A 27,877-nucleotide genomic window follows, 5' to 3' on the forward strand; every position below is an offset into this window, starting at 1 on the left:
CTCCCAGTCAGCATCAACACATGCACTACTGAGCAGTAGCTAATGTGCTGTTAGTCTGTTAATCTAGTACCTGTATTTCCTGGTACTAGAAAATGGTACATTAGCCTAATTTACTCTCCAGTAAGTCCCACACATGTGTAGACTGTGGGCATGTCTACACGTGCATTTAAGCCAGCCAAATTTACTGCACAGTAAGTTCTATACAGGTGTTAAAGCGCATTAATGCTGTGTGTGGACTGACTTGGGACTAAAGTTAGTCCCAAGTCAGTCCACACACACAGTGTTACTATGCAGTAAGGCATCTACACATGTGTTACTGTGCAGTAACTAATCAGGCATAAATTTGATACCTACAGGATGTGGCATCAAATTTACGCTCAAGCTGGCATAAGTTGCCATATTTGGTGCTCAGTACAACCATGCACATGTAGACACGCACCTGTACTGAGCAGTAATTTCAGTTACTGTGCAGTAAATGTGCATGTGTAGACATGCCCTGTGCTGCTTTACTGCCCATTTGTTTAATTTGCAGTAAAGTGTCTTGTAGTTATCTTATATAGTAAACAGAGAGGGTGGAAAGAGTTGACTTGTGTATTTACTTTTAATTTGTGTAAGCTTCATACAGTATATGTAGGCATCAAGAAATTGTGAATTCATTCAGTTTTTTGTGACTTTTAATTCATCCCACCTACAATAAATAACTGTTTGATTATGGACAAGGACAGTAGGAAAACATCAAGAACTTACAAACAATGGAAAAACACTAATTTCTGTTACAGAAGACTTTGCTATAAAGATATTTATGTTAAAATCCAAAGAGCAGATACCAATGTATTTTACACTGAGTAATATTCCACCCTACTAGATTTTGCTGATAATAGCTAAACAACCTTATTAAGATCTAACACTCCTAACATTATTTTACAGGAAACTCACTAACTGAAAAGATCAAATAAGAATTCTGTTCTTAAAGCTTCAACACTTTATTTTAGTTTCTTTCCTTTTTTTTTTCTCGCTAATAGCATTCTGCAAATTTTCACTACATCACAAACATTAGGTATTTAGTATTACTGAAGAATCATTTAATGCACACAGGCAGCATAAAACTTGGTGCAACATTTATTTATTTGTTTGTTTATTTATTCATGTAGTTTTCCCCAGGAAGCCATTTTTGGAACACTAGCACCAGATTAAGGTGGAATGCTCTTAACATATTCTAGTTATGTAGAGAATGTGCACTGAACTAGACAGAATGGCAAAGCACCTTGGATGAACAAACAAGGTGCAGCAGTAAAATCCACTCCTCATTCCAGCTAAGCAGTAGAACTTAATGAGCTAACTCAAACAAATGTATGCTAAGTTAGTTTCTGATTGTATGCATTTAAAAAGAAGCTATATTTTAAGATGAACAGAAATAAATGAGTTGGAATTCTCAGTTTTTCTACTAAAGTCAGTTATTAGGAAAGTATTTTTTCCTTGTTTTGCATTAATGAAATAGAAAAGGATGTCTTGGATGCATTATTTACAAGTCCAAGTCAAATTGAACAAGTTATGAAACACTGCTTTGGTTTATTTAAGCCTACTGGTTAATACATTGAACATGGACTGGCATGGTATTTATAAGGGAAAGAAGTATTTGGAAAGTGCCTAGAATTAAAAGTGCATAGCTATTCTGGGAAGATATGGTACATGACAAATTATTTGCCTTAGCAGCCAGCCAAATAACTGCCTTAAATTCCACCTTCTCCTCCCCACCCCACACTTCAAATAAATGTGTCAGTACAGATTCATTATCAGAAAGGAAAATAAAAATAAATATCCCTCACTATTTTAGAAAACTGAGGAACTATGACTTAGCATGTTTCTTGATCTCACTACTTAAAAAAATCAAGTTATGGAAAATGTCATGGCCTAGACTAGTTTTCAACGTAATAGGAAACTGTGAGTACCCTGAAGCTGACCCTTTCAACAATGCAGCTTTACCCTGCCTTTGTTGATAAATCTGAGTTAACTGCAACTTTGTTATGCTGCATGTCTCTGGGTGTTCCTTTGCTATGCCTCTGGGGTTCAATTCAACTTTAATTGTAAAGGGCATGAATAAAATGTCAGGGCCAGTATGCTAGCTTGAGGAGATGTCTTATGAATCCTGTAACGGAAGTTTTCAGTGGTACAAAGAAGCCAAATATATAGGATTACAAGATAAAAATGGGGCTAGAAATGTGTTACAAGTGTTCTAGGAACACTGATGTACAGAGGAAGGAGCTGTGATAGGTATGAGGGATAAAGAAATTGGGGAAATTTTGTAGTTCAGAATTAGTAACCTTAGCGCATAGACTTAGTTGGCATTTTCTTCCCTTTCTCATTAGGTATTGGGTTTGAATAATAAGGTCTTCCCAATATATTATCCAAGCATGCATGTCTATATATCTGGGAAGGAAACAATCTTTTTGTACCTTCTCATTCTTCAGAATGTCCTACTGTTCAGCTGATTGAAAATTTAAATTTCCACCTCATGAGAAATTACAGTATTTTAAATAATTGTTTCTGCTCCTAATTTGGACAAAAAATATAAAATAATCAGAATTGTTCTTAGACAGAAGAGTCCTAAAAATATACTGATATTTCTATATCTAAATATTTTTCCCCAAATTCCTACATCAGACAATTCCATTTCCAGACAGTTTAACCTGAAATTGTGTCTGGTACAGCCTCTCTGGAACAGTAGTTTGATTGCTTGGTATCCAATTCTCTGCTAAGGGCCATGTTCTCATACCATTTCTTCATCAGTGATGCATCCTAACTATGGGACTTCCAGGATACACTGAATTAGAGAGGAGACAGTGGGACACTATAAAAATGTACTTTGGAAAGCCAACCCATAGAGAGTCATCAGAGCTTCTCAAGTGGACATAGGTTAACATCAATCCTACTAAAGTAAAAATATTTTGTTTGTTAATTTTCCCAGTAGAAAACTTGGAACATTGCCTTGAAATCTAAATTCTCCAAACAGAAGCTCATTTTCCATTAAAAACAACTTTATGACCTGTAATACACAAGAGATAAATGGAGTCTGCTGGGACTATGGCCATGGGAATAAAATATTTAAAGTTCCCATTTAGCATACAAATAGAATTTCTGACAAATTCCTTTCCTTCCTTTCCTACAGCAAGGCCTGCTAGTAGTTTAGTTAACATGCAGTTAAGGTTCAATCAGGATACACAGATTTTATTCTATTTCACACCTTTCCATGACTTTAAATCTATATGACTACTTACAGGACGGTGAGAAGGGTTTACACCCTTGAAGGGAGCACAGTTCCTCCAGGGGCACTGCAGGAGTAGATAAAGTAGCAATCACTGCAGTATCCTTAAATTAGTTTCCTTTCCTGATCCCCTACCATCCTTTCAAATGACTTTCCTCTTTTAGTTGGTGTGGAAATAAAACAAATTGTGACAATATTCTTGAACCAAGTTTCTGTACAGGGGCATATGGGAAGTTTATTATACCCTTGTCACTTTCATACCGAAGAAAGGGTACGGATCATATAACCCTCAAATTTGTTTAGATTATTAGCATATGAAATCTGAGCTCAAGAATTAACATTTAATTAAATGTTTTTAAGGTCCAGAAATGTAAGGTCCAGGCATCCAACTCTCATTGTCTAAATGCCTTTTCAGATCTTGATCTTGGTCATTTTCAGGGCAACATAGCCTAAGAAAATCCCCAAACTCAAGTCATTTTTTCTTTGAAAATGCTAGGTCCTGAACCTTTCCAAAGTACTTGTGCTTTTTTTATTTGGTCTCATTATCTGAATAGTATAAGCAAAACAAAAACACTAAATGGATAAGTAGTGTAATTTAATTCACTGCTGAATCAAATTACCCAGTAGGGGTGGGTAAGAGTGACACCACTCCCAGGCACTTATTTAGGAGGGGCACCAGAACCATCATAGAACCATAGAAAATTAGGGTTGGAAGGCACTTCAGGAGGACATCTAGTCCAACCCCCTGCTCAAAGCAGGACCAGCCCCCACTACTGCACTGCTTTTGCTGCTGCAAGAGCAAGATTGGAGTGGATAAAGTATGTGGTGGCATGAGCAGTCAGGAAGATTCTTAAGCCACCCTCCTCCTCCCCCTTCCTGCTAGCAGAACTATGCCCTGCCCCGCCAGCAGGGCTTGCCCAAGGCATAAAACCTGCTTGCTATGCCAGTGAAATTCCAGATGTGAAATCCTTGTCCGATTGTTGCTGATGACAATGGACCAGATCTCACTTCAGGTATATGGTATTCAGTGGACCAAATTATATTCTTAGATGCATGCACACAACACCTATTAGAGGTGGTGCTCTGCCCAAGTAACTGTGGAAACAATTCTGCCCTTTGTAATTATATATGCCTGTTAGAGTCCCCCATTGCAGATTTTCATATCATTTGATAACTCCTTTAAGGCACCATTTATCTAACATGTATTAACATCTTCTCTCACTCTCAAACAAGAACTCCGTATGAGTTGCTCACATTTTATATGCTGCAAGAAAAAGAGTATGATTCTCACCAATGTCCTTTGAACTTTATGGCTGGGGACAGAAATTACACATATCCAATAAGTGATCAGAAACTGGTTCAGATCTGTAACAGAACAGAAGTTTAGTGCACATAAACTGCTTTCAAAGGGTGCAGACAGAGAAGTGCAGTTCCCGACTATAACGAAAAGATTTCTGCAAAGCATTCTGAGTTACAACGTTACCCCAGACCTCACAGAAGTATACTGTTGGTTCCAGGGGGAAGAAGAATCTAGCTGCCCACTGGGAGCCTGCAGCCAGGCTCCCATAGTAATGGTCATGCTTTCTGTCAGTGCTCACTGTTTTCAGAATGGAAGGGGGGGGGGAAGGCAGTGGAGGGAGCTCATTTTTGGGGCTCTCTAGTGGTTGCTAAAGGATGGGGTGGGTGAATTGGATTGCTCCCACCTCGGGGGGCTCCAGTACACCTGCCCCACCCTCCAGGGAGGACTGGAAAACCCCCAGACTGATCTCCCTCCACTGCCTTTGCCCCGTCCCATTCTAAAAACAGAAACAGGCTGGGAGCTCTGCAGACACAAGCTACAAAAGATGCTACATTTTGAAACCTCTTCATCTGACCCCCCTCTCATGCAATGAGGCATCCGATTTTCACCTGATTGGTCATTTTTTAAGTTGTTTACAGCCATGCACTTGTGTTTGGTCACAGCTATAAACTGCTTTCTGTGGCCAAATTGGGCAAAAATTGTCACTTCTGTCTGCACCCCCAAAATGGCCAAAACTGATTTAAGAAAAACCTAGATGGACATAGTATCCCATTTAGCTGATTTAGGTTAAATTGTTTTATTGAACTTCTGTCCTAGATCCCCTCCAGATTCAAGTTAACTCTCCAGTTAAATCCCAGGATGCTTTGTACTTTCCTGCAAACCCCTCCTCATGGTGTGGGAAGGCTAGTCTTAGCCCAAGCTGTCTGCTCCAGCTGAGCAGAGAATTGTGTTCTAGTGCCCCCATGCATCTGTCCTGAACCACTGCAGGCATGTGGCTGTATTTCTGAAATCAAGAGTGAACATCTGTTCACTTGCTTATCGATTCAATCTACACAGCTTAGACTAACCTGCAAAGATTCAATCAATTCAGCTTTGGGCTTTTTGACTCTCTGTCCTTAGCCTATTTCTCCAGACCTCTTCCTTACCACATCCCACACATTTTCTGGTTCCTTAAGCCATCTTCATTTGAAGACTTTATGCACAGGAGTGCACAATTGAAAGGCGTTTTGTGGCCACTACAATAGGAGCTCTAGGTTCCTTTTTATTACTAAGAAGATAAATTCTTCCTAAGTGCCACTTAAGTACTTAATTTAACAATTTAGATTTTACTCTTAGTCTCTCTAACAGTGCCTAGATATAATCTTCCACTACACTTTCTCTCATTTGTATGCTCATAAATATTCCATTGTTTTCTCATAAATATACCATGTTCTTATACACTGCCCCCTGAAACAATTAATCTGACTATTCAAAAGTTTCTTTATATATTGGTATTATTTTGCTTTATATAGCCACAACAGTAGCAGCTATTAAAGATGAATTTTCTTGACAAGTACTGCAAAGTGCTATCTGAAATGCCACTATCATTTCCCATTTAATGGGTCATTATCATTTTGTGTATTAATATTTGGATAGGTACAAATAGCAAAGTGAAAGTGAGAAAGTTCCCTGTATTTTTTATGCTGCTCGGGATAGATGCAGTTACTGAAATGATGGCACTAAAGAGTTAGTTAAGAGCTAAAAGATGTCATATACTGTGGAAGCTTTTAATACAGTATATAAGGCTTTTGCAGGTCATTTATCAAGAATTCCACAGGACAAATCATTAAAAGGTATGTCAGTTCCTTGACAGAATTCTATGTGATGTCCAATATTAATGGATGTGGCCACTGAAAGAAAAACAACTTATTTATTCCAGTTGATGCAAGTATTTTAGACAAATAACCAGTAGTTGAGAATCCCAGCTCAACTCATGAAAGTCTATTTTCATACAATATATTGGGCCAAATTGTGCTTTACCATTCAAACTTTTTTATTACTTAGATGGTATAACAGGACTATATTCTATCTGGTTGAATAACCTTGATACTTTAACAGAATCAATACTTAAACTTGATGTATATACCAAACACTACTGAAGTCTTCTCAGCATAAACGAACAAATAATTAGTGAAGGAATTTCTTTAATAATGTTCTACCTCATTAAGTAGTCATTAGGCATTTGTACTGTGCCAGTCATCAGGGTATGCAGATGCTAATTTCATATAAAACAATGGTTCTATTAGAAGTACTTCAATATTTGATTGATCTGCTAAATTTAGAAGTATACTGGCTTTCAAGTGATTTAGTTTTAGTTTTTTAAGGCTATTATTTTTCATCCTTAAATCCTAATCCTTTAGGCAGAAATATGAAAATATAATAATGCCTGTAAAACATCTTGTGCAATTTCAGTGTATATAATCTTAACATGCATTCAAGCAATATTAATAACATATCACACTATCGAATATTACAGTATCCATTGTTAATATTCAAGATTCAAAAATGAATCACTTCAATATTATAGTGCATAGCATACATGTATACAACATAGATATCTACCTAACTGAATACACACATTTAATATCAATTATGTGAGTTTGGTGTTCCACATTTTCAGTTTTTACCAATTTTCACCAATAAATTCCCTAATTTTTTTTATTGAATTTATTCGGTTTTTACTGATTTACACTCATTTTTACTAATTTACACCCATTTTTCAGTTCACTCAATTTTTCCAGGTACAGTAAATCCCTGTTAACCAGCATGAGTGGGGGGGAATAGCTGGGGGGGGGGTACCGGTAGCTAAAAGTGCCAGTTACCTGAGGCACTGGTTTCTGGCTGGATGCAGGAGTGGGGAGGGAGAAGGAGTTGCAGCAGCTGCATGCACATAGTGGGGCAGTGGCCACATAGGGGTGGGGGAGGATGACTGAGGCTGCTGCCTGCAGTCATGGGACACCCAGCTTTGACCCCAGGTGGAATGGGAGGGGCCACGGGAATCACTGCTGGGGCAGGTGGGTTCCAGCTTCACCCTGGTGGCTCTGGCTGTGGCCCTGCCCCAGGGACTGGGAATGGCAAGCCCCACTGCAGGGGCAGGAGGGAGAGCTCAGCCCTACTTTGTGTGGCAGACACTGTACCCAGCCACTCAGCACAGGCCCATGGGCCTGGGGCCACTGTCCAGGGGTGCAAGGCTCCCAGTTCTGACTCCAGGCAGGGTGAGAGGTGCCAGTGCTGGTGCTGGTGTCAGGATCAGGAGGTCCCCCACACCCCCATGTCCAGCTGCATGCCACTCCCCCCAGCCCTTGGGCTGCACTGTGCTGTGGTGCAGGCAGGTGGTGTCAGCTGCTCCTGGGGCTGCTGCAGCAGGGGTTGGGGTGAGAGGGAAGACAAACTACATCACACTTCATGCCCCCCAGGGCTTAACTTGATCCCACTCACCCCAGCCCCTGCTGCAATGGTCCCGGGAGCAGCCAATGACAGCTGCCTGCACCACAGCAAGGCAGAGCCCAGCGGCTGGGATGAGTAGGGACAAGCGGAGTCTTGTGGGGTTCAGAGCATGGCACAACCCAGCAGCTGCAGGCAGCTGGCGTCAGTCACTCCAGGGCCACTGCAGCAGGGGCTGGGGTGAGTGGGGACAAACTGCACCATGCCCTGTGCCCCCCAGGGCTCTGCTTGTTTCCACTTACCCCAGCCCCTGCTGCAGCAGCCCTGGGAACGGCAGACGCCAGCTGCAGAGGGAACTTTAAGTCAGTGGGTGCAGGGTGGGGGGTGTGGCTCTTGCTGCTACATGCACCCCAGGAGGGCTGTGGGCTGGGGGGCTGTGCCGGGCTCTTCCTGGGGCACGCATGACCCTGGATCTGCATGCCAGATGAGAGCAGGCTGCTGCCTGCCCTGAGCACAGGGCAGAGCTCAGTGCCACTGCTGGCCCCAGCCTGTAGTGGCAGCCTGAGCTTTTCCTACACACAGATCTGGGGGCATGTGTCCCCCGGGAATAGCCCAGTGCAGTCCCCCAGCCTGCAGCCCTCCCAGGGTGCATGTGGCAGCCAGAGCCATGCCCCTTCACCCCACACCCACTGACAGTTCCCTCCATTTTACTCCCTCCTGCAGTCACGGGAGCTGCCAATGGGCTGCATCACGCCCCTCCCCCTTCCCTAGTCCCAGCCTTATTCCCTCTCTCCCTTACCACCATAAGAATGTATTATTATTATCTCCGATTTAAACCAATTTTTTTTTCTTTTCTTCCTTTTATCCCAGTTTCAACTCAGTTTTTGGAAAATAAACCCTGAAATATTCCCAGATTTTTTTTTAAATAAAAACTGAAAATGCAGAATACTATGTGTGTTGCACCAAACTATTTTCAAAGCTTCTTAGAGTTGAAAATACAAAAAGATGTTAATACTTTTGAATGAAACTAAGAGTAAGTCCTGTTATAATAGAAAAAAATCTAGAGGTTTTAGTATTTGAGGATTTGCAGTGGTAGCAGAAAATTATTCTAATTTTAACCAGATTCATTTCAGTTAGTATGTTTCTACCTGGTCAGTCAACATAAAGTGGTGGGCCAGAGCCATATAATTTGACCTTTGGGGCCCCCAGAGGGGTCAGGACTTCAGTGGTGAGGTAAGCAGGGACAGGGCCTATAGCTGAAATCCAGGTTAAGGAACCTGCTAGGAATGTGCATTAGTGGCATGGGGAGCTACTGTTTCCCCATTGCCACCACCTGTTTGCATCTAGGATTTTGAAAAAGGGAGTGCAGCTGATGCATCATCACATATAACACAACACATTTTTCTGCATCCAACCAAGGGCGGGGGGTTGAGTTTGATAATCCTGCTTCATGTTGTATAGGATTTTTCAGTATTTTGGAACATCTTCTGCTATCATTAGGTGATTGGTAAGTAAAAAAAAGTCTTTAGAATGTCAGTTAATACTGAATATAGTGGTTGAAAGCTGAGATCCTTGACAATTAGTATCTAGGCTATTTGAGCAGTAACAATGTATTAACTAACTATGGTAATTAATTTCAGGATCATGATAATTCTACTTGCAGTTCAAAATTTGTTCATAGAAACATATGTCGAAGGCATCACCAAAATTAAAAATTCTATACCAAAATATCCACTTGGCACTAATCACTACACAGAATGTATTTTGTAATAAGATTTTAAACTCAGCAGTTTTGGCCATGATTTCTTTGGGGGCGGGGGAGGGGGGTTGGATAATAGATTGGCATAATATAAAGTGCTCTAGTGAACAGGCCAACCCTTTTGCCCCCAACGCGCCAATGGGCTGTAGTCAGGAGTGGATACAGGTGGGGTGCAGTAGTGCAATTGCATGCTCCTTTGAGTCCTGGTCCATACAAAGTTTAAAACCAGCTGGATGGCAGAGGAAGCAGCATTTCTAGTCAGGCAACAGTGAACAAGTCACTTGACTTCACAGCTTGTTAAAATCTTCCTGACTCCTCCTAAACTCTTCCTTTCATAGGAATGAAGAGTTAATGACCCTATCTCCTTTTTCAATGGCCTTGATATTCCACCAGTATTCTGCAATTCTTCTGTTAGCTGCTTCTGCTCTTGTTTCACAGCCTTGAAGACTGTTTTTAACTCTAGCTAAAAACATTAACTCAAATGAACATGCACTCAAGTGTAGGAGTAACTTTCAGTGAATTGTTGGATGCACTGTCAAGATGCTCAAGACTACGAGATGTTGTTTTATGAAGCTGAAAGAATGTACATTTAATTCTAATGACAATAGGACTAACGAGATAATATCTTTGATCTTTTTTGCCTAGATTCTTGTGTTTTTACACATAATATACAACATAGCAAATGAATGCACATTCCACTAAAGGTATATTAATGTTTGCTTCGATCTTAAACTGAATAATATTGTTGTAAGCACCTAGTATATTAATAAATCCCCTTAGTTTCTGTTTACCTCAATAACGCGTGTTGTGATGCATGTAATGATGTACCACACCATCTGCAGTCCCCTTTTCAAATTCCTAGAAGTCATGTACTTTACTTGAAATAAAATAAGAAGACATACACAAATTAAAACCAGAGACCAGTCCATGCTTTTTGCAGGCATAACACATTTCAACAGCCAACGGTCATTTTTAAGTAATGGTCTGGCTAAGCTATGTTCAAAGATGTTCAGGTACCATAAATCCATATTTTCTGACACTGAAATGTTATGAGACATTCCATCAACCTTTTACAATAGGCAAAGTGAAATACTGGTCAGCTAAAAGGCAATGTGCTATAGTGAAAGTTTGAGAAGAGCCTGCATTCATTTAAGGGTAAAAAGTACTGCTGTGACTGATCTAAAAAAGCCAAATAAAAACACTATGCCAGAAGCACTGAATATAAAAAGGTAAAGTAGTAGAATTCTGAGTCATTTCAACCAATCCTAATTGTACAACTTTAGTAACATGAAATTAGTTGTTATTATAGTTAGTATTCTCACCATAGTCCGCTTTTATGTCTTAAGTACTGTATCTACTTTCACAAGTTTCACAAAAAGAAACTGAAATTTCAATGCAATACTGGAGGATTCTTTCCCCCCTTCTCTACTGCTCCAGTTTCTTATTAACAATACCTCTGAATCAGACCTAGTTAATCTGAATCAACTTTGAGACTTTGCATTAGCAAGTCACTCATTCCTACACAATAAACTATAAATGCGGATATCCAGGCATAGTCAAATCAAACAGATTAGGTATTTATGAGAGCATTTTTAAAATTTTAACATAACTTCATTTAATAGGGTTTTCCAGCTGCTACACATTCTTTAAAATTAAAGAAACTTTAAAATTATTTTAGTTCTTTTTTTTAAGGGGGGAGGGGGCATCAAATATTAACTAAAGCATCATCACAGAAGTAAATTTCCCAAAATTAAATAAGTTTCCCAGGAAAGGATACTTTCCTGAACTAGCACCTACGTAAGACAGAACAGCTATCATGAGACCCCAGCTAACAAAATGATTAAACCAAGTAAACTTGGTCTGATGTGAAACATGGAGCTCTCCAGTAGGGTGTAAGCATGACTTGGTAGGATCATTTTATTGCTTGGCGTATCAGAAAATTCAAGTTTCCAGGAGCTTATATTCAATGGGAGAAAGAGGGCGACTTGTGTATTTTTAAACAAGGATAATAATTGAATCAGATGTAGCACTGAGTACTATTAAAATTTACAGGTCATCTCAGAAAGCATTTTTTTTGTTCATTTTCAAACAAACTAAAAAATGCATCTTTTCTAATTTAAGTTTTGATATGGTAAACAAATCATGTGAGCAACAATAAATATGCCTAAAAGACAGCAATTCTTGAGAACTAATCTTTAAATATTCAAAGAAAAAAGAAACAAGTGTTTTAAAGAAAATTAAGAATACCCAACATAGAATAAATACACTCTTATATTTCTAAGTGTTTAGCTTTTCAGAATTCTTGTGCTTGATATATACTGAATTTTTAAGGGGAAAAAGTTAAAATATCCCTGTGGCAACTTTGAGATAGTAAGTGTTTAAAAGATAACAATATAAAAGTAACCCTGAGGATCAAGACTGTCAGAAATATATAGCTGAAGAAGTCTGGCTGGTGTAATTTGACATTGTTCCTTCCATTTTAACAAAAATCTGGCAGTTTATACCACCTGAATGTCTGCCCCAAAATTCTTAAGTCCAACATCTAATGACTAATATAACAAAAGAGCATACAGTAAGGCTTCAGGTACATTATTTAGAGATAATAACTGGCTCTTGATTGTGTCAAAGATCAGCCCTCTGCCCAGGTACGATTTCTCAGTCAGATATCGAAGAGAATAGTCTAAAGATGACTTCAGGCCTTTCCTTTAACCAAGGTATTTATGTGCTATTGTAACAGTGAAAAGTAAAACCTGAGTAGTTATTAGCGCCCAACTACTAAAGTCTAAGATCTTAGTATTATTTAAATAGCTCAGTTCCAGGAATAAATAATAAAAAAAAAAATCAGTAATCTCTCCATTTCAAAAGAATATTGTCAAAGGTTGGCAGGCCCAAGAAGAAACTAACTAACTTTTTCTACAAGAATTAGGTAATGTTTAAAGTTAAAAGCAAAGGCAAAAAGGCAGTTAAAGGCAAAAACCTACCTAAAATTTCTGACAACGGGCAGCAGTAAACAAAATTGATGCTTCTGTCAATACTATATGGCAGATAAATTGTCAGGTAAAAAAAACCATTGCAAAGAAGTAATCAAAAGAAATACAGATGCGAAACAGAGTATCATTGCAATTTTGGATTGAGGGGCCACATCCACTTTGATCCCATGAGCACCAACAGGACTTAGGTAGGATTTAGTTCCAATCCAATTTGGACATGCTCCACCAGCCACGAAGCTCAGTAGATGTTAAAATTCAGGTGGTGCTTTCACTGTGGAGTGCAAAGTTCTCTAGGCACCTACACTTGGAGCACATTTGGAAGTCATTCAACTCAATAACCCGGGCACATAGCTCTGGTTCTTTTGCTGAGATCCAAATAGTTGTTAGAAAGGTGCCTCCAAGAATTTTAAGGCCTTCTCCAAACATAGCTAATGAATACTGACTGAATTGGAGCTGGGCAGAAGGCAAGGTAGAAGATGACCTTATAAACTAACTGAGTATCAGAGATGCAGCTCAGTAAATTACAATCAACTTCGTCCAAATTTATGGATGCAGTTAGTCTATACAGTGCACCTGTACTTTGCCTTCTGTCTCACTTCAGATGAACTGTGCTAGCTAGCTTTCTGTACCAACTGGATCTAGCTCAAAAAGCATAAAACTTGCTTTTTTCCCAGTCCAACTGCCTCAATCCTTTTGTGGATCTAGGGAAATGGATGTCAAAATATATCTGTGTAAAGGCTGACACAAACAAGATAGATCTAATACCAGGAATCTGTAGACTGGATTAAGTATTTAACTGTTGAATCCTACCTTGATAATAGGAATTTGTTTGTTTGTTTTTATTTGTTCCTCATTCATGAAAGGCATATGCTGTCCAAAATATACTTTTGCAGTGGTTTGTTTAGAATTTTTTTCTGTTGAGCTTTCAAGTACCCTTTGTGAGCTTGCTTGACCTGAAGAAAAATGCACTGTATTGAAAACCTTGTCTAAGTTTATCCTAACCATGCAGTTGGTCTAATAAAAATTATATTGCCCACAAAAATCCTTGCCTCTTGCGTTTTTCCATATTCTGCTTTTTAGTGCAGATATTTGGTGCAGAAGGGAAGGGAATGGAAGTGATGGAGTCAGGGAGGGAATTACAAGCACCCTAGCATTAATCTGCACCCTATTCTCCATCCTCAGAAGAACTGTGTCACTGAAATCTGAAAAAGCAGGCAGGGCACAGGAATGGTGCTAAGCCTATATGCTTGCCTATGAGCCAAAACAAGCTTGTTGAATCTAATTTTCATTTTACTGGCCTTGTCAATATCCCATTAGGTTAGAATACAAAATTTACCAAAATTCTTACTATACTTTTACTGTCATGCTGACTGAGGAAAAATGTTATTTTCAAATTGCCTTCACATAAAATGAATATTTGTTTAAAAACAAACAGACTCTTCTAAATAGTAGTTTTTCTAAACTGTTAAAATGCTGCATATTTTTAGCCTGACAAAAATGTCATCCATATTTATTTGTCAGTACTTATCCCCCTCTTTAGATTCAGACAAAAAGTCAAATGTTATAATTCAACTCAAAGCCATTTTATTGTCAAAAGCTTTTACTGCTTCTAAGTAACAAGATGAAGGCAAATCTTTACTACCTCTTAATGATGCTTGCCATGCCTTGTAGATAACATATCAAACTAACCTTTTATACATTCTGTGGAAGGGTTTTATTTTTTTTAAATGCCCTGCTATGAAGGGGACATTATATAGCCCTCTATCTTTGAACTGAATTATACATATTATTTTCCTGACTTGCTATGGCAACACAGGAAACTAACCTACACAAACTGGACCATGACACATTTCAAATAAATCAGTTTGCATAATGTATGTCTATTAATGTTTCCATATAAGATGTCAACCTGTCTGTTAAATGTCTTTAAGAATTTTCATTTAATAGAATTTCTTAAGTCTCAAATTACACTAAAACAAAAATGTAAAATATGTAAGGTAATAGTAAAGATGTATAATGGCAGCATTAAAAAAAAGTATTCTAAGATATGGATACCTGGCATCCTTGGTATCAGACTGAAATCTAGAAATTACAGTTTGTGAGATATAATGGTTTCATTAAAATATTCAAACAGTGGCTCCAGAGCTAATTTTCTTTCAGAAGTATCCATGCATAGACAGTACAGCAATAAGACATCCCTCTGCTATGCGTTCCTGAATAGCAGATTAACTGCAGCACTAGAGTGATGTCAATTTGTTTCAAAATATTGCAGCAAAGCTTTTGAATGAATGAGCAGTTATTAACAGAGGGTGCAATTATAACTGTGTTGCAAGGAATGCTTTGATATGGTGGTTTCTTCAATACAAGGAATAACATGAACATTCAGTAAAATGGAAAAATAAAACAGCTGGATTTGGCAGCACCTTGGCAGCTGTCACTAAGAAATTAAGGGCATTATTTTATTAGAGGCCATTCTTCAGAAGATTTTCCTAGAGATGACAATTAACATTCAGTTAGAGAAAAACTAGAAGTCTGCCCTATGTTGCCAGCAAAACATTCAACTTGAATCAAAATGAAAGAGACTTTAAATTCTAATTAGCACTAAAAGACATTAAAGTTCAGCATATTTTTACTTAAAGATCTCCTGACTTTCTCTCTGCATATTCTGCTTCTTAAAGTTCACTACTGACATCTGACATTGCATAATATAAAAATTCTCACTTGCAAGTTCCTTTCCTCCACAACTTGATTCACAATTCATTCTTTTCCTTGAATAAAATTTCTACAAAGTGTTTTTTTTCCATTTGTCACATTAAGTTGGTGTAATACTATTACTACACTTAAATAAGACTGACCTGGAGCCAGCTAGTCTGCTTAGATAGTTTTAGGAGGAAAAGAATTAAGTTTAGGAGTGATGGAAATTCTCCTTTCAATTATACTGGTGCAATCTCATCATGTGAGAAATTGATGACACAATGTTATCCCATGTTTTGCTAGTAAAATCAGTATCGTTACCTTTTTTTTTAGTATTCAAATGCTCTAAATATGGGAAATGTTTTAAAAAGAAACAGCTTTTTCTTGGAATACTGCCAAAGGTCTCATTTGATCAATGTTATTTTTAAGTTATCAAAAGCTGCATCAGAATGAATACATTATATTTAGACTTCTATATAAAACCCTGTGTTTAAAAAACAGATCTGAACAGCATGAATCAAACAACACAAAACATTTCTTCACCATATGCCTAGACAGTTCAGAACGTTTTTTGGAACCCTCAATATAAATTCTCTGTATCCTAAAAATTAGGGCTGGCAGGTATAAATAGGTCTCCTAGCTAGAAACAGGCTTTGCATTTGTCCTGGGATAAAACAGTTTCAAACCATAATTACTGAGACATCCATGTCTGTTGTCCTGGGATAAATACTGAAAATATTCACAGGGTAAAAAGTACTAACAGCTTATCCTAGGGTATTGCATAACTGAATCCTGTTATCTTGGGATTGCATAACTGAATCAATGGAAGAAAAGTGGCAGTGCACTCAGCTGCTTGCTAAAACTTGGTTAAAAGTGCTGTGTACAAACCACTCGAAGGATCTTTCTGTTCTGGGACACACAGACACAACTTACTGGGGACAAATGAACATCTATTCTTAGCCATAGTTGAAGGCCCTACTCAGGAGTAGATCATCCTTGTCTAAACTACCTTGGATGAATAAATGTAGAACACTCATTTAAAAAATTTCAGTGACAAGGACTCCACAACCTGTCTAACTAAGAAGGAATAAACAACAACAACAAAAACAAAAACAGTGCAATACTTTGTATAATTATTACTTCTGTATATAACTGTGTATATAAGATGCTTTAAAAACAAGATCATATTGCTTTACAGCTTTTATAAATTAGAACTTTTATGGTAAAAGTTTGAGGGTTCCCTCTATTCATTACCTGGAAAAGTTACACAATTCCTACATAAAAAGGTTACCCCATCTTCATCTGTACAAAGGAAACAAATTTAAAAAAAAATCAAGAATTGCATGGTAAGTTTTGGAAGATGACATATTAGACTTCCAAGAGTTCTAGTCATGGATGGACGCTAGGAACAGCAGAGAACCAAAAGGTGGTCCCTGCTCCAGATAGAAAAAGAATGTAAGCTTTCTTGTTTTAACATTATGTTAGAATTCAAAGAAATTTTGTAAATTTGTAGAATGTGAAACAATTATTTTACACCATCTGTGGCGGTTTCTGGAAGCAGGGCCAGTCTTATGAGTGGACAACTGCCTAGGGCACCATGTTCATGGGGAATGCCACACACACACCCCACCTCTACACCTCTGCTGGATTGCACCCCACAACCCTGCCAACCTGCCTCTGTCTGCAGCAGCACCACTGACTAGGAGGGGGGTGGAAGTTGGCCAGCTGTGAGGCTCAGCAATAATGAGGAGGCACCACTACTTCCTGGACAAAGCAGAGCAGGCAGGATGCAAGCAACACCCACCACTCTGTGTCCAGTACTAGCTGTATGAGTCCTGCTACTGCATGAGCCAGCAGCACCCACTCTTTGTGTTCCTGCTGTGGCTGGTCATCATGGGCACGTGCCTGGCACTGCTAGTGGTCTTCTTCACCTTGGGGCTGGTAAGAAACAAGCCCCAACATTTTCCCCTCCCCTTTATCCCTTTGCCCTGCTTTGCTATCACCAAGAGACACTGCAGGGAAGCAAGTCTCCCAGTCCAGCCCAGCAGCTCCCCCTGGGAGTTTATTCCTGAAACTTTTGCTAATACTACTACATAATTAAACTCAAAGGAAGAGCACTAAAATACAACTTTGCCCAGGAAACTATTTTCCCTAAGGCTGGCTCTGCCTGGAAGTTACAACTGCTGGAAACTTTGAATCAAAGCTTGCCCACTGCTAACTAAGCCTGCATCTCTGCTTATTTATGCTAGTTTTAACACCTCTGTATAAAGAATAAGAAATTAGGTCCCATGATTGTCCTCTCTATTGAAAAAAGGTAAAAAAAAGAAAAATGCATGTGAAAAAATAACGTGGTCTAGAAGACAGCCTTTTCAAAATATTTTTTTTGGAGTGCCCAATAGTCAATTCATATAACACCGGTAACAGCAGGAAAGATATCCCTCCCTAAACAGACATTTCCTAATCAAGGAGTATGAGTTTGGTTCAAACAATGGAGAAAACATTTTGAAAGGCAGAAATGGAAGTTAGGTGCCTAAGTCCCTTTAACATTCACTGGCAATTGACTACCATTTGCAGCTTCTAAAAAATCACTTCCTAGATTCTCAAACTATGTAAGTATGTAAGAATACACACTTTATGCAAAAAACTTCTGCATTGAGACACATCCCCCCCCCACACCCCACACCCCCAGCCAGGAGCAATCCAGCAGTCACATGTTAATGCTGCTTATAGGTTTCAAGAAGAAACTACATATTTACCAAGTAAGGGTTTGGCCAATACTTAAATTGTACATGGCTACAAGTTTTACCTTACAATTACCTATTCCTAAGGGGTCTCCTACACGGAATGATGGAGCAGTAGGAAACCCTTCTCTGAGACATACTTATTGTCACCTTCACATATAGTCAAACTCATAGTCAAAATTTTTGCTACCTTTTGGGGGGCCACAGGCACCCATCCAAAAGGACGAGCCTCATAGACAGCTTTAGGACTTAGAAAAGGAGGGCGGGTGGCAGCAGTTACAATCAGCACTGTAACTCATACTAGGGAGGGAATGTGAGGGGAGGCATGGGTAGAGCTTGTGGGCTGGTGGGGGACACCAGGGGTATGGCAGCCAGGGGGCAAGTGCAGGAAGCCTGCCCACCGCTGTTGATCGCCCTGGCTGACCTGGCCATGCGGGGAGCTCAAGGGCCACTCTTAGCCTACTTCAGCTGAGGCTATGGGTGTAGCTGTGTTGGGTGCCAGGCTTGGCCAGGGACACCAGTGGTGGGTGGTCGCCCCTTCTTGCGCCTATTCCCTGCCCACTCCCACCAGGTGCTCCTACAAACCCAGAGTAGTCAGGAGAAAGGAGGAACTTCCCGCTGCTGCCACTGTCCTCAGCTGAGCTTGGTAGCCACTCCCCTCTGGCCTCCGACTCGAGCAAGGCAGGAGTGACCCTAGACTTATCCTACATGGTTTGGGCTCTGTGGTGACAACTCACTGCATTACACAGTGGAAGGAGCTGTGACTGGGCATAGTTTTACATTATAAATGAAACTAGGAATGAATGTAAAATCATTAAAGAAACTACAAACATGATTGTAGCCCCTCTGCCAGGCACAGGTCGGCAGTGAGAAGGGCCGGGTTCATGTTCTGGGTTACCCAATAAGGTACATCACTGGCTTGAGCCCCACCCAGAAATCTGGGAACACTAAATTTGACTAGGGTATCCCACACAGACAGAATCCCCATTCTCACAAGCAGTATAAACCAACAAATACTAATTTATTACCGAAACACAAACAAAAAACAAATAAAAGAACAAAACCTTATATAAGCACAATATACAAGTATTCTCTACAACTACAGTTCATAGGTTGAACCCCTTTAGGGAGACTTCACCCCAGCTCAGGCCAGTCTGGGACTTAGGGCTCCCCAAAGGGTTAGTTCTAGGGTCCATGCTGGAGCTGTCTTACAATTGGGGTTCACCACATATCAGGAAGCTGCTTGTGGTCAGTGATTTGGTTGTGGTACAAGAGGCCCCTCACTGGTACAGCACCGATCTTTGCTTCCATGTATGAGGGGGTGACTGTGGCTCCAGCTAGCATACGCACACTCCAAAACTTCTGGGTTGGATTATAAAGCCTGCTGAGACAGAAACTGCAAAACAAAATCAAAAGGCAGCCAGGTTGATTACTAGCTACAGCTGGCCCCAACCACACAGCCTGGCTGGAGCCAAGGACCATTACAAGAAACCACCCGGGAAAGCCGAGCCTACCCTCTGGGCTTGGGCTGCAGGTAGTCTCTGGGTCACACAGCTCCACTGAGAGCATAAGGTTACAAACCTCAATCCCAGCCTAAAGAGAGCAGAGCCTCAACCCTTGCCAATCAGACAAAATTAGAGACTCCGAAGTTTCAACCCTGTTTAAAAACTGCCAGGCCTAAAACCTGACCAGCCAGCCCCAGGAATCAATACCCTCCTCCCCGGTATTAATCCCTTAAAACCTCAGAAGAGGGGTAAGAAAAGGAGGAGAGAGGAGTTCCCAGACACTGAGACAATTTTCTCTCTCTTGTCTACCTGAGTTTCCCCTTACTCTAACTGCAGATTCCTTCTCCCCTTGAAGGGGACTTCTCTCTTCAACCGCTCACAGCAGCTTTTCTCCCCCTGCAAACCAGCTTAGCTGACCCTTTGGCATGACATCACCTTAGCCTTATGCACTCAGGCCCTGCCACCCTTTGGTGTCTCTCTTAACCAGTCTGCCTGGAGAAGCTTCTGCTACCCTTGGCCAACCAGACCATAGGATTTTACATCTCTTACCCAGACAGAAATCCCCAGCTTTCCACATGCAGAGAACATGGTCAGAACAACTGGGGCCATCTTGCCCACATGGCCAGACTGCACATTTTCTTCTTAAAAGCAACAGGCCAGAAGAGAAAAGCAGGGGGCAGGGAGGAGGAAGGTAAATACAGAAACCCCACCCCCATACACAATACACAGCAACCAAAGGAACACATTCTGCCATACACAGCACAAGTGTGTGTGGGTGTTATATGATATTTTGTCTTTCACCATTCCTTTCATAGTCAAATTTTACAAGTCTAACTCAATTAGCCGTGAGACCCTCATCTCTTCCCCAGAGACCCAATTCCCACATCAGATTGCCCCTAACATTGACCAGAGGATACTCAGACACTGCAGATATTTTTCTTTTTCTTATGAAACTTTAGAAATAATCATATATACCATAAAATTGGCATTGAACCAAGTGACACCTGATCATTATCACTGGGCTTCATCTTTTTAGCCACAATTTGTCCTTGTACAGAAATAAGCTACTGACAGTGATTGTCATTTTAAAAAAAATAATTCACTAAATTATACCCCACCCATTCCAACCACTTATTTTCTATTCTCTCATATGCCATAATATGGTAACTGTGTATACCAGAGGGTCACCTTAGCCTGAAGGATTTCACCCACTATGGAAGAGTTGGCTGACAGGGTTCTGGAACTGGGTAGGAAAACTAATAGGAACTGCATACTAAATTCCATAGAGGAATATGATACATCTAGAGCCAACCATGAATGTATGACCTTGTTCACCTGTATTAAACTGAAATAATGGCTGTGGCTCTGAACAGAGACATTGAATTATATTGCAATATATTGGTAGAATATATTTTGGAAGAGCCATTTTTGCATCAATATATTGACACAATATGAATATTATACGAATATGAATGCAAATATATTATATGGTGTGAACATATTTACATATGAACATGAATATAGATGTGGATGAATATATGATATGATATGACATGAATATATTGACTACCAGTGATTCATAAAAACAAAAGTATTCACATAGAAAATTTTCATGAATGCTTCCCCTTTTGTGCCATACACCTTACTGATCTCTTCCCCAAATATTTTCATTGGTCCTATTGCATCAAAAAATACTGGAAAAGTGAAAAAAGTTGACTGAGACTCCAAAAACTCTCAGCACAGAGCAGAACCAGGTAATCTAGGGCAAAGCACTTTTCATTTCTCTACAGTAATGTTCCAAAATGGATTCTGCCTGAGTCTTTAGTTTCAGGAAGTTTGGTGATGACAAACCTCCAATTAGAAGTCAGAGAACACTTTTTGTTACATGACTGTGTGTCACCGAACACAATGAGGTCCATGTTCATGACACAAGTTATTGGGCAACAGAACAGTGGTTATCAACCTTAGCTAAACTCAAGATATCCCTCATTATACTCAAGGCACCCCACTTCATTTTTCCTAATTTTCTGACTGCAAAAGAATAAAAATTCTTCTGTTGAAAATAACTCATAAAAACAACAACTGGTCAGAATGTTTTTGATATTACAGATTCCTATTTGAAACCTCTGGGTTTATCCTGTGAACCACATGCAGGTTTTTGCTAAAATTGTACAGCACTCCACAGCATCCCACAGTACCCTTAAAAGGATCTTATGGCACCCAGGTTGAGAATCACTACAACAGAGGAAGAGGAATAACACCAACAACTAGCATTGATAGAAGTGCTAGACAAGGGATCTAGACTAGCACCTGTGCATATCAAACTATACATATTTATACCTTGTTAAAATATTATATGAATATGTATGCAAATCTGGAGCATCTTAAGGTTCCTGGTCAGTAACCAAGGTAAACTTGAGAAACACTATTTTCTTGTGCTGGAAACTGTCTGCTTCCCATTCTCAGGACCTAGATGAACAGTGTACATCAGGCATAAAACCACCATTTCCTTTTGATTCTTTCAGTTGGGTCACTCTTCACATTGCTCTTGGCTCATGTTCTTCTGATTATTGAGTGCAGCTGTGTTTAATGAGCTGAGACATAAGTGGATCTATAAAATATCCTCTATAAGTATGTCAGTAGCAGTTTAAAGGTCAAAGTTTGGTTCTGATCAGAATAAAATTACTCTTAAAATGATACCATAGCCTCCAAATATTCACTGCTTCTGGCTGACACCTCTAGTGGCTCCTGAGCTAGGTAACACCTGTCTACCACAAAGATAAATACAATACTCACCAATACAATACTAATCCAGAGGGGAAAAAGGAACAGATCTATGAAAGCCCCAAAATAAGCATCATACATGTGGCTACATGGTTACACATTGCAGAAGCAGGCAACACAAGTGAAAAACAGTCAGTTAACGGTAATAATTCCCTACTCTCACAAGTATAATTAGGTCACGTGGAGTCTGTGGATAAAATTCTCGTTCTGTTAAAATTATTAGTGTGTTACTATCAAAATCAGTGAAGCTAGGATTTCACACAAGGACTCAGAGCCTAATTCTCTTCTGATTACACCAGTATAAGTCAGCTGGAACCCCACTGAAGTCACTAATATTCCAATAATACTCCATATCCCTTATGCCTTTTTTGGCACTGCAACAATGCCATAAAGCTCCTACCACTTGGAAATTTCCTTCCACCACACCAACCCCTGTAGCACCTACTGCTAAGCTCTGTCTATTTTTTTTAGTGCCAATAGGCCTTCAGCCAACCAAACATTAGGAAAAGGACAAACAAGAGCACAGCAGAATGAGAACACAGTAAGGCCGGTAGAAATAAAATCAGTGTTAGTGAGATTGGAACCAGGCCTATTGCTCCAGGGAAGGCAGTAGCCCAGAATGTCTTCTGACTTCCATTGGAACTGGAGAGACATCAGAAGAGACCTTCAGCCCTACACTTGCAAAGTTGTTGTACTGTTCAATTCCCCAAACACTTGAGGAGGACCTTTATGTATCTGTATTTCTAATTCTAAACATCATAATATTTAAGTGGCTTTATTAAAGCTATTTTTCAAGGTGCTTCATACTCATGGAAGGCTTTTCATTACTGGGGAGTCAGTGTAGTTGCAGAAAAGCAAGCTATTTTTTATTCTGCTTTCTGTGCCATCAGCAACAATGCAAGCAAAGTTCTGATTCTGAATTTTTTATTGCCTGAGACAAGGTATAAAGTAGCAAGAAAAACAGCACATGAGTAATCATTTTTCAAGTTGCACAAATATCAAATTGAACTTGAACTGCTGGTAATTCAAAAAAACTTGCTTCATTTGTAAACTGATTGTAATATTTATACGATTAGAAAATAATAAATATAGTATACAAGGATGCCATTGTAATAGCTAATTCATATTTTTTATCATAACTTTTCTCTAATGTTATTTACTGATAATAGTTCTGTGAAATGAAACTGTTTATCTTATCATACACACATATTTGCATAACACTTTCCTGGACATATGTGTTAAAAACTTTGTTGTATAGTTAATTTCTACCTTAATTGTAGTTTTTTCTTGGAAAAAAGATTAATAAATGTAAATTAATAGTTTTGTTTTCATGATGTTTTATATGGGACATAAATAGAAACACCTTGCTTTTTTGCTTTTAAGCAAACATTTGTTTGCAGAAATGAACGAGTTTTGTGCTAATATATGTAAATCATTGTGAAAGAAACTAACAACACCTCATACTTACTGACTTTGACTGAACCCTGTTCTTATTGTCCTATGTAACTGAAAATGAAATGGTAAGAAAGCCGCAGCACCAGGAAGAAAGCCTCAGCTCATGAGGATCCTGTCTGGTCCCTTAACTTTCTCCTGCAATCCCCGAAGTCCCCATTCCTGGACCCATCCATGCCCTGTGGTTTCCTACCTGGCATGTAACCTGCAGGCTGTTTGCATGGGGTTGCACCCATGGGGGTGGCAAGGTCACACCCCTGGAGGTGGAAGGGGGAATTGGTTTGGGGCCAGAATCTCCCCTGGGCAGTAGAATTCAGGGGGTGGAAAGTTTCTTTACAAAGAACAGGAGGGTGAGGGAGGAGACACAACCTGCAATGCTGGAGGACTGCAACTTGTGCAGCTCATCTGTGGAGAGTGACCACATATTAATGGAACACAACCTGGGTAACATTGATCAGAGATAAACCTGCCCTGGCGTGATGTAACTTGAAGCCACCTAAAGGCTAGGGACAGACATTCAAAGAGCCTGAGCCTGAATTGATTTAATCTTTGCAGATTAGTCTAACCTGGCTAGGATAAATTACTTTGTAACTATACAGACATCCCTGACATGCCAGCACATGCCTGCAGTGGCTCAGGCTAGAAGCCAGGGGGCACTACAGCAGCCCTTCCTTCCCTTGGACAGTACTGAGCTGAGGGGGGCGTGGCCGGGCCCTGGCAGGATGCTCTGGTTAGCCCAGCAGGGTATTGATAACAGTGTTTATCAACCCATTAAGAAAACAACAGGGGAAGGGGGTGGGAAGCAGCCCACAGTCTTGCTGGAAGTGCAACCAGGGAGCGGAGCAGAAGGGCCATTCCTGCTGTGAAGCAGAGAGACCTGCCCAGCCCAGAGAACATGCCAGGATGCTGGGGGTATCTGGGACAGACATTGCATAAACCAGTTTGACCCAAATCAGTGAAGTCTGATACTACAATCAAGCAGGTTTATCTCAAACTGGTTTCAGCCATTTTCAAACTGGTTTATGTGCACTGAACATCTGTCCTGTTACAGGTTTAAACCAGTTTCTGATCACTTAAACTGGCTTATATGTAATATCTATCCCTAGCCAAAGTATGTTTATAACCAGTTTTAGGTTTTAATATGTGGACAATACAGAGGTTAAGAGCTCCAGGAGTTGCCTAAAACTACTGCATAACAAGGACTTCATAAGTTTAACAACCATCTGTTCATTATTACCAAAATTATTTTTTTTAATATTGAATGTGCTACTAACACAAAGTTTTTTTCAAATGATGTCCATTTAAGATATTATACACCTGCTACTCTAGAGTTTATTATAGTTAGGATATTTCATTTTTTTCACATTAATTTTGCAGCTGGATATAAATTCAAATACAAAATTAATCATTGATGGGGGCCCATGACTTTTACCAAAAGAGCATATTAAAATTACTTTAATTATTCTGATTGATTAACTGGAAATTCATTAGCAACTCTGGAAAGTAACCTGAATAATAAAAAAGCCATACAAAAAATACTGAAACTAACTTTTTGTTACTTTTGCAGCTATATTAAGTTTAAATCAATTTTGTACTTAACAAGGATACAGTACTGAAAAAAACTCTAAGTATTTGAGCATGTGCTAAAGTCCCAACAATTGTCATGGGTCTAATAAGATGCTTAATGTTAAGCCTATGTTTTGGTGCTAGACTAAGCAGAAGTCTCACAGGACAGTGAGTAAGGATATCTGGTTTCTCTATTCTTTCCAGTCCCACAGACTTCCTGAAAAAAATTTAGCTTCTTAAGCCTTTGTTTTACAGTTTCCCCTATTGTTGAAAAGGGATAATACTCCTAAATACCAGGGGGCTCAATCCCCAGCCCTTGGGCCAGATGCAACCAACAGTGCCATGTCATCCACCACACATGGCTACCCATGGGTCCAGAAATTTGGTGGCAGGAGAGTGGTAGCATCACTCCCTTGCTGACAAATTTCCAGACCCATGGATAGCCCCAGACCCTGTGGGCTGGATTGGGTGAGTGATCCCAACAAACAGCCAGGCAGGGCAGCCCAATCCTAGCACACAAGGGTAGTGATAGGGCCCTGTGGCCCAATGCTGGTGTGGGGAGCAGTGAGGTGGTAATCCTAGGCCTCCAGGGCCCAATTTTGGGGTTCAGGTGTGGGAGGAAGTGACACCAGGCCCCCAGAGCCCAATCCTGGTGCCAAGGAGCAATGTTGGACCTCTAGGACCCAAGCCTGGTATGTCGGGCAGGAACAGGGAACTTCTGGGTAGGGAACTTAAAGGTTAAATGATTAATCATTTAACCGATAAGTGCAATGATAACTGGTTAGCTTACTAGTTATCCTTTAGCTCAGGGCAGGCACAGTCTGGCAGGAAAAGGGGGGAAACGAAGCCTGAAAAAGGATAAGAACCAATCTATTGTATATCCCTGGAATCATCTACAATTTTGGTTATTTCAGTTACCTTCCAATCACTTGAAATTCTTAAAAAAAACCCAAAACCTCATGAGCTTAAAAGGAGCTCAGGCACCAGAACTGCTATTTTCCCTCTTTTCTTTGAATCTCTTACATAAAGCTACCTTTGTTATTTATCATTTTATCTGGCTTTCTTTTTTTAAGAACAGTATCTTTACAAAGGTTATTCTTATTATTCTGTATCACATATACACACTGCAAAGCTTAGAACTCCACCCCAGTTTAGAGTGCATAGCCACTCAAATTCTAGCCTCCATTTGTTTCCTAGGCAACAGAGATACTTAAACATATTGTTGGAATCAAGGAAAATCAATAGAAATGGATGCACTTCCATTTTGCCACCAGTAAATGTTAGTAAAAAATTAATAAAGATACTCAGTACCACAAACATACTGAAATAGAATGCACACAATGACTTTAGAATAAATAATAGGCATACAGATTAGAAGTCTATTTATATTTATTGGATTGCTCCCATATATTGAGTTCATAATTCACCCAGTTTAAGAATTGTTTCCCCCTCCTACATAAGTTATTTAAGATAAAAATAAGTCTTGCTGTCATCAGCTTCTACAACATATATCTTATATACTTAATGTACTCCAGCTGATAGTTTATTTTAAGATACCTTTTTTAAGGCCAAACCCAGGAAATTCAAGTTTCTGCTGGGAATGATTCCATACTAAATAAGCCCTTTGCAACAAAATAGTGTATTATAGCATCCTACTCTTAGCAAATACAGGGAGAGAAGTAGTATAATAATTATGACTGAAGGAAGGGTGAAATCTAATTGAAACCAATAGGACAAAAACATGTTTTCTGAGAAACTGACCACTGCAAATTTCAAGCCAAGCAAACTTGTTTGACCTAGAAATGTAGAGGTTATCTCAAGTATGGGTTACACTGGATACTAGGGAAATTACAAGGGGCAATCCTTATTTTTTTTACGGTAACTCTGAGCATATCCTCCAAGTATATCCTTCTACTTCTGAAGTTACACACTGGCTCCTCCAATAGATTTGACTTTAAATATTCTGCTGACAACTCAAGTTCAGTATCTCAATATCTTAAACACTGAAAGTTTTAGATACAATCCATACCATAAAATACCACGTCAGTTTGATTATCAAAACAAGAACTATCTGCTGCCAGATGGCCTCGCATCTATGTGGGTCTTTTTTTGTAAATGGAACATGAGGGAGGTATTGCCTGCAAGTCTCCCCTCACCCAGAATGCCTATAACACAGTTAAGCAACCTTTTTCTTTCCTTGAACTCACTGGTTTCTCCAACAATGTTTTCTTTACTGACAGTTTATTATCTGATTTGTGATTCAAAGAGGAATGGAAGACCATTCCAAAGAGGAATGGAAGACAGATGGGGCCTTAAGAGGGCTCCATCTGTCGCCAGGACCCCTCGGCACGCGAAGTATAGTGTCTACCTGGAGCGAAGATTCAGGACGTGAAAGGCATGC

The 27,877-nt window shown here is 39.7% G+C and overlaps 1 protein-coding gene across 1 annotated transcript in view; it reads right to left on the bottom strand.

The window, feature by feature from the left end:
* Window positions 1-27,877, bottom strand: part of FAM155A (family with sequence similarity 155 member A) — a 1,105,155-nt gene that overhangs the window by 963,451 nt on the left and 113,827 nt on the right. The window lies entirely within an intron of this gene.

The sequence above is a fragment of the Gavialis gangeticus genome, unplaced genomic scaffold, assembly GCF_001723915.1.
Source record: "Gavialis gangeticus isolate Ggan-Ray unplaced genomic scaffold, GavGan_comp1, whole genome shotgun sequence".
In the NCBI taxonomy this organism is placed as follows: domain Eukaryota; kingdom Metazoa; phylum Chordata; order Crocodylia; family Gavialidae; genus Gavialis; species Gavialis gangeticus.